The sequence below is a fragment of the Dama dama genome, chromosome 27 (genome assembly GCF_033118175.1).
Source record: "Dama dama isolate Ldn47 chromosome 27, ASM3311817v1, whole genome shotgun sequence".
NCBI classification, from domain to species: Eukaryota; Metazoa; Chordata; class Mammalia; order Artiodactyla; family Cervidae; genus Dama; species Dama dama.
Genome location: NC_083707.1, coordinates 42,492,246 through 42,501,015, shown reverse-complemented (window position 1 = coordinate 42,501,015; position 8,770 = coordinate 42,492,246). Strand labels below are relative to the sequence as shown.

Sequence of the window (8,770 nt, the reverse complement as noted above, 5' to 3'; positions counted from 1 at the left end):
GGCAGCCTGCATGCCCAACTGCCTGGCTCCCCTGTTAACCGGCTGACTGCAAGAGCCCCTATGCTCACCTAAAACATGCAAAAATGATCATGTAAGGGTCAAAATAAAAAGCTTCTGCACAGCAAAGAAAACCATCAACAAAATGAAAAGGCAACCTATGGAATAAGAGAAAATGTTTGCACATCATATATATGATAAGGGGTTAATATCCAAAAAATATCAAAAAATGCAAACAACTGGAAAGTAAACAAACAGGGAGCTCCCTGGTGGCCTAGTGGCCAGGATTCAGTGCCTTCACTGCTGCAGTCCGGGTTCAACCCGGGTTAGGGAACCAAGAGCCCACAAGCCATGAGGCATGGCCAAATATATAGGTATGTACATATCTTTATATGTTTATATATATTTTCATATTGTTGTTCCATCACTCAGTCGTGTCTGACTCTTTGTAACCCCATGGACTGCAGCATGCCAGCTTCCCTGTCCATCACCAACTCCCAGAGTTTGCTCAAACTTTTGTCCATTGAATCGATGAAAAGAGCAAACAATTCAATTTTCAAATAAGCAGAGGAATAGACATTTCCCCAAAGAAGACATACAAAAATGGTCAACAGGCTTGTGAAATGAAAATCAAAACCACAACGATATATCACCTCATACCTGTCAGAAGACTACCACCAAAGAGACAATAGTAAATGCTGGCGAGGGTGTGGAGAAAAGGGAACCCTAATACAGCGGTGGTGGGGATGTAAATTGATGCAGCGACTGTGGAAAACGGTATGGAGGTTCCTTAAAAAATTAAAAACAGAACTACCATATGACCCTGCAATTCCACTCCTGGGTTTGTATTCAAAGCAAAAGAAAACACTAACTAGAAAAGGTGCCTGCAACTCCAATGTTCACAGCAGCATTACTGACAATAGCCAATACGTGGAAACAAACTCAGTGTCCGTCAACTGATAACTGGATGTGTGAATACAAATACACCCACACAATGGACTACTACTCACCTATAGAAAAGAGTGAAACTTTGCCATTTGCAGCAACACAGATGGACCAGGAGTGTCTTATGTTAATAAAGTAAGTCAGACCCAGAAATGCTGTATGTTGTATGTTTCAACCACTGCCCACTTTTATAAATTAAGTTTTACTGGAACAGGGCATGCTTCCTCAACTACATACTATCTGTGGTGGCTCTTTGCTACAGTGGATGTGTTGAGTAGTTGTGACAGAGACCACGTGTCCTGTAATATCTGAAATATTTACTATCTGGGCCCTTTGCAGGCAAACTTTTCCCAAAACCTCTGGTCAAAAGAGGTTATCTTCTCTGTGGTAACAAGCAACTCCAAAAATCTCAGTGGATTCACACACTGGGGCTGGATAAACCCCAGGCATGCTTTTCCCCATGGAAAAACACAATGTCTTGATCCCATGGATCTGCCAACACAGCACAAAGCCTCCTGGATCACCAAGTAAGGAAGAGCATACTGGGTTCTCACCTCCCCCACCCACACCATGACTCCACCCACAGAGCTTCAAGGCGACCGAAAAGTGTAATCATCTGGATGGCTGGAAGGAGATAGAAACCAGGTATTGGTAGGAATTACAATATCTACCAAACAGATTTTATTACATCTCAGTAATTTCTTTCCATTCATATTAAAAAGTTTTTATTTGGTTGTTAAATTTTCAACATGTATTGATAGATTCTTATGGGTTTTCTCCACAGGAAATGCAAAGTAGTAAATTATGCTCATAACTTTTCTGTGAAGGACTCATTCATGTGTTGCTGCAATAAAGTCTATTTAGTGAAATTTTTATGACAGTTGATTTTTATATATTAATATTTTATTTTTGCAGCTATATCCATGTGTGAGATTAGGCTGTTGTTTTCCCTTTTAGTATTACCTTTATCATATTTTATGCTGGGAAAAATCTCAATCTCGGTACTCATTAAAATCACATGGAGCTTTTGCAAAACACCAATGTCCATATGTTTTGGACTGTTAGGCACAATGAGGAGACAAGGGAATATGTCCCAAACAAAAGAAGAAGACAAAACTTCAGGAAAAGAACTAAACAAAACAGACATAAGCAATCTTCCAGGTAAGGAGTCAAGAGCAGGGACTTCCCTGGTGGTTCAGAGGCTAGGACTCCACGCTCCTGATGTGGGGGCCAGGTTTCATTCCCTGGTCAGGTAATTAAATCCCACCAGCTGTGATTAAGATCCAGTGCAGTCAAATAAATAAAAATAAATATTAGAAAGTAACAGTAATAAAACTACTCACTGAACTCAGAAGAATGGAGGAACACATTGAGAACTTCAACAAAGAGATAAAATATTAAAAAGAACTGAATCAGAGCTGAAGAATACAATAACTGAAATTTTTAAAATATACTAGAGGAAACCAGGAGCAGATTAGATGATACAGAATAATAGACTGGGGATCTGGAAGACAGTCTGGTAGAAATCACTCCCACCAGAACCAGCAAAAAGCGAAAAAAAAAGAAGATAGTTTAAGAGACAACATCAGGCTTACAAACATTGCCGTATAAGGGTCCCAGAGGGAGAAGATAAAGAGAAAGGAAAAGAAAACCTAGTGGGAGAAATAACAGCTGAAAACATTCCTAACCTGCTGAAGAAAAGAGACATGCAGGTCCAGGAAGCACAGAGAGTCCCAAACAACCTGAACCAAAAGGCAAATTCCTTTAAAGGAGTGATAAATAGACTGGTGGCTGACTTCGTACAGGACCAGCAGGAGCCAATGACATTGGAAGCATATTTTTAAAGGACTGAAAGAAAATAACTGCAAACCTAGATGGTACACCCAGCAAAAATATCCTCCCAGGATATAAATGAAATGATGGCATTTTCAGATGAATTATTTAAAAGACAGGCTGTAGCAAGGGCAGGCTAGGACACATCAGAGCTGAGGAACACCATTCAAACACAGCAGAATCTTTTGGGAAGCTGCAGACCCTGCCAATGGCAGTCAGGTTTCCCAGTTCCTCTGCCTGATTTTGGAAGTAGAATGGATACCTTTGGTCAATTGTGAGGGGTGGGAAGGCTGGCAGGAAAAAAGGTCTATGATCCTCAGTCTTTACTTCATGGTCCCAAGATGACCACTAGAGGCAAAGCCAACCAAATTCACGTTTCAATCTGGAAAACAGTATCAAGGGAAAAATGACATAAGCAAAAATAAGAAAATGAAATGTCCCAGTAGCTTCCAGCAGTCTCCTACTTACTTCTGACTGCTCATATCACATGATCATCCCCCCAACAAGCAATGTCAATGTTTTTACCTGGCAAATGTCACCCCAAACAATGTCAGGGTCTATGGGTGCAGAAGGAAGGGAGTGATGTGGAGAAAAGGCAGATGGGCCTTCACAACCAAGTCAATTTCACAGGAAATATACCATCCAAACTACCTCAAAACTCAATGGAATGCCTGCTTTGCAATCAGCATTTTCTTAAAGGTTACATTCTAGTCTCTGAAAGTCTGTGTGGCATCTTTTGGTTGGTTTGTTTCCTTTTTACAGATGCTTCCAGGCTGAATTTGTGGAACATGGTTTGGACACCACAAAGATTGTTTTATTCTTTACGGTCAATCAAAAATGTCTTCTTAGAAGTCAAAGAACATCATTAGAAATGGTATGCAAAGGAATAAATCTAAAACTGTTCCCCAAAAGTTAAAATCAGATTTTTTTTAATTGATAAGTGTCCTGAGACATCATTCCTTTCCATTGAGGTAGGTCGAGGAAGTGTATTTATTCATCCTTAGGATAAACCATATACTGGCGGTAATGAACTCCACCCATGCCTCACTCTCTGCACAGCCTAACGAGAAGCAGATGGTCCCAGTGGCCCCCGCCCTCTCTTTTTCCCTTCAAGGCTGGCAGCTTCAGAAGTAGCTGCTTGTGGAGCAGGCCAATCATTTCCTTCGTCTTGGTGCACTGTGCCAGGCAGAGGGGAAGATGCCCCCTTCATCGCAGGGGAGACACTGCCATTCAATTCCCAGACTGGCCATGGGACCAGAGCTGCTCACCCAGAGGCATCGTCCCCTCTGCCCACATGCCCAGGTGTAGGGTTTGCACAGATGAGGACTGGGTCCAGGCTCAAGGCCAGCTCCACCCCCAGGACAGTACGTTCCTGACCATCAGCTTGTGACTGTGGAGGCACCCTCTTCAAAGACATCCAACTACACAACTCGGTGAGGGGCTGGCTACCCAGGAACGTCCCCTTTCAGAAGGCCCTGGGTGACCCAGATAACTGACCCTTCGAGTGACCCACTCCTCTCTGCCTGCACCCCAGTTCCTACCCTTATGCTTTCAATTTGCCAATAAAGAGTGAACCTACAAAACACAGAGCACCCCACCCGGGACCCTAACAAAGGTCAAGCCCCAGGTCCTCACTCCTTCCCTCCCTCGACCTTGACCTCAGTGTGTGGTCCGGGTGTGCCGCAGGTCCTCCAGGACTGGTGAGTCATAAATCTTCTTTTTTCCAAAGTTTCCTGATGCTTGTTGCTGAGGTGCATTCTGCAGTCATAAGACCCACAAGGCCTGATCCAGCCACATCCTTGGACCCTGGTCAGGGAGATGTCTGTAGGGCTGCTGCAGGTGGGATGACCCAGGTGAGCACCACAGGCATCTCTAGCCAGGAGCATCACTGTCATAGACTGAGACTGTCAGGAAACACTCTGCTGTGAAGATGTGTGTGCAAGCTAAGTCTCTTCAGTTGTGTCTGACTCCTTGCGAACCCATGGACTGCACCACAGGCTTCCCTGACCTTCACCATCTCCCAGAGTTTGTTCAAACTCATGTCTATTGAGTCAGTGATGCCATCCAACCATCTCATCCTCTGTCACCCCCTTCTCCTCTTACCCTCAACCTTCCCTAGAATCAGAGTCAGTCAGTTCTTTCCATCAGGTGACAAAGCATTAGAGCTTCAGCTTTAGCCTCAGTCCTTCCAATGAATATTCAGGGTTGATTTCCTTTAGGATTGACTGGTTTGATCTTCTTGCAGTCCAAGGGACTCTCGAGAGTCTCTCTAGCACCACAGTTCAAAAGCATCAATTCTTAAGCACTCAGCCTCCTTTATGGTCCAGCTGTCACATTCTATATGACTACTGGAAAAACCATAGCTTTGACTATACAGACCTTTGTCAGCAATGTGATGTCTCTGCTTAGGAGATTTACTTGTTAAATTTCTGTTGTTTTCAAGCCCGTGTTGAAGCTTTCCTCTTCCCTTGCCAAGGTTCAACCTGAAAGTCAGTATACAGGCCTCTTACACATTAGCCAGGTGGGCAGGGTGTGCACATGGAACCCAGAATTCAACCACTTCAATTGTTAACTTAAAAAGCTGCTCCTCAAGAATCAGATAGAAAAAACATATAACACCTTATGCAATTATCAGATATTGTAAAAAATTAAAGCTTACAATGAAAGTCAGTAATGAAATTAAAGGTATTATTCTATAGCATCTTTTCATTAAAGACATTACTAGTGTTTACCCACATTATTGCTTTAATTATCCCAATTTTATAATGGAAAAACAAACTTTACATTAGCTATCTGTTATTTTCTGAAGGAGAGGGGAGAAGTTTCGTATCTATCCTTAGAATCAAGACAAACGCTTCCCTCAGTTGGTAATGACACTGTGCATAATAAACATAAAAGTCTGATTTGTTTGAGATGATAAACCAGCTCCTTGGGCTGGCCCATCCCCCTCAAGACTTGAGACTGCCCTGCCACCTGGTGGCAGAATTAAGTTTTACAACAATTCATCTGTGAGCTTGCCAGCCTTTGGGAAAGACCAACAGGCTGGTAAAGATTGAAGGCAAAAGAAGAGGGCGACAGAGGATGAGATGGTTGGATGGCATCGCTGACTCAATGGACATCAATCTGAGCAAACTCTGGAAGATGATAAAGGACAGGGAAGCCTGGTGTGCTGCAGCCCATGGGGTCTCAAAGAGTCAGACATGGACACAATTTAAGCGACTAAACACACACACCCACACACACAAACACACACACAGTCTTTGATTTACTATTTTTAAAAATGAAAAGGTGGTTATCATTTAACTTAAAAAAAATGGAAGGGTCTGAGGGACAGGGGGTTGAAGGTGTCAAATTTAAACAAAACGTCCAAATCTTCTTAGAAAGCTGTTAGCCCCATCCATCCCCTGGAACAAAGGTCAACCCCACTGACACCTGGAACTCAGCGAGTATCCCCCCAGGTACCCCATGGAGGTCACACCACACTTCCAATATCCCTGCTTGCTTTAAAACCCAGCCGTGCCTCTCAGCTAAAGCCAAATGGCAAGCTCTGGAGGTTAGGAAACCTACTAGTTAGTGACCTAGTTTTAGGAAACCTGAAAGAAGCCAGGAGCACAGGTGTTACTCGAAACCAATGAATTCTAGTGATTCTCATTTCAAACATGTCACAGCGGTTACAATCTTGAGACTGAGATTTTAAGGGGTGTTTCCTAAGACCAGGTGGTTTAGCACAATAGCTAACGAGCTGTGGACAGGAAGAGGATACGTTGCTGCCTCTCAGGGAAAGGGCTTTGGGGGTGCCCTCAGCAGGACCCCAAACTCTCCCCAGGATGACCCCACTGCAGCCCAGTACAACCCACACAGAACTAGACTTGTATGTGGTGTTGTTCATTCGCTCAACCGTGTCTGACTCTGCAACCCCATGGACTTAAAATGGACATCACGCTTCCCTGTCCTTCACTATCTCCTAGAGTTTCCTCAAACCCATGTCCACTGAGTTGGTGATGCCATACAACCATCTCATCCTCTGTCCTCCCCTTCTGCTCCTGCCTTCGATCTTTCCAGGCATCAGGGTCTTTTCCAATGAGTTGGTTCTTCGCATCAGGTGGCCAAAGTATTGGACTTCAGTAATTAATGTATATTTACATCAAATATTATACTAACTCTATACTTGATGTAAGTATATCAAGTGTATATATACATACATATATATATATATCAAGTATATATATAAGCATATAAGTACTTGATACTTACTCAGCATTCAAGAAGCTGCTGATAAGCCATCTCTGGGGAGAAGTATCAGAATTCTTTTCTACCATATGCATCTCTATAATTTCTAAGCTTCTAAAGTCAGCGTCACCTTCACATTCAGAAAAAAAAAAAGGAAATAAAAAACCAAAATGCATCACGTGTAACACAGTAAGAACAACCCCCTTCTCTAAATGTGAAGGTATTTTTACATTTTCTAACTCAAGGTCCTCACTTCCATTAAGCAGCTGTTAGAAACTTTTAAATACTTATTGTATCTTTCTGATACATGATCAAAGGACAGAGTACAAACGCCAATTTTAATATGCTTATTATGTACCCCAAACTATGCTAGGTTCTTTAAAGTGCCCTTCAGTCCTCACCACACCCTCCTGGATTGCATGGGAAATGTGACCAGCAGGCGTGTGGCTGCCAAGGGGGCCTTGCGGAGGTCGCACCGTGTGCAAGGGCGGAGCTGAAACCTGAACCCAAGCTCCTCTCTTCTTCAAAGCCAGGGTCAGTTAAAGGTGTTTGCATTCGACCAGGCACTGCATTCAGCAGATCTGGTTCACAACTTCAAAATGTCAAGCCAGTCCCCTCTCTGGATATTGCACTCTTGACCCAAATAATCAGACAACGGCCCACTTTCTGCCTCCCTTGTAGGTGGACAACACCTGCTTCCATCTGCTGAGCGTCCGCTTGGCACCAGGCTCTGCTTTCCCACCCCCTTCACGCTCAGTGAAGCAGGCGTGGGTAGGACGCCCTCTTACAAGCGGAACAATTGGGGCGCAGAGAAAAAACACCCTAGGTCATAACCAGGGATGTGACCAAACTCAGAACATAACCCGCACCATGTCAGCCCAGGGCCCAGGCTAGTAAACCCTTTGACATGCTTCCTTCCCAAGCAACTCATGCTTCATACTCGAAACTGTAACACTAAACACCACATATATAGCTAGTCATCTGAGTTAACTGGTTGAAAGGCCAGTTGTAAACAGCCTGGATTGCAAAATGCTTAAACTCTGAAACCATATCGTGGCCACAAGCTTCTAGCCACTAATGTAGTGTGTAGTAAGTGTGGAATATTGTCTTGATGCCAAGATTTTCAAAAGCAGAAAATTACTTATTTAATACATCCAGTACTGAGAGACTGAGACCAAAGTGTGCTCTCCTTTGTACTGAACTGAACATCATTAAGCCAATTTGGGGGCTTCCCTGGTGACTCAGCGATAAAGAACCCACCTGCCAATGCAGGAGACCTAGGTTCGATCCCTGGGTCAGGAAGATCTCCTGGAGGAGGAAATGGCAACCCACTGCAGTCTTCTTGCCTGGAATCCCATGGAGAAAGGAGCCTGGCAGGCTACACCCCATGGGGTCACAAAGAGTTGGACACGACTTAGTGACTAAACAACGAAAGCCAATTTTGCAGCTTCATCCACCTTCTTCTCCAAGACAGTGGGGCACGGGGAGGCCCAGGCCTGGGACCAGGACTCGGCTCAACACAGTAGCCTGGAAAGGCTAGTCCTCCCAGTTCTCCTCTGTTAAAAGGTGCTCCAGAGAGGAGTTACATAAGCCCTGACCTACAACGGTTCCTCCTAGAAGTGGCTTCCATTGCTCCTCAGACTTTAAGGGGGTTTCAAGCTGATGACGCTTTGGACCTTCTGGGCCCAACCACCTGTTGATGAAGGTCAGGTGTTTTCAGGCATCTATTGTCGCCTGAGAATAAGATTCCCCTGGATCCCACCTT

General features: G+C 44.0%; 1 long non-coding RNA gene across 1 annotated transcript; it reads right to left on the bottom strand.

Annotated features, from left to right (window-relative positions):
• Window positions 1-1,680: 1,680 nt before the first annotated feature.
• LOC133047586 (uncharacterized) lies at window positions 1,681-8,451 on the bottom strand. The gene is made up of 3 exons (XR_009690786.1): window positions 7,030-8,451; window positions 5,155-5,258; window positions 1,681-3,157 (listed from the first exon to the last, which is right to left on the bottom strand). It is a non-coding gene; the product is annotated as an uncharacterized LOC133047586 (long non-coding RNA).
• Window positions 8,452-8,770: the final 319 nt, after the last annotated feature.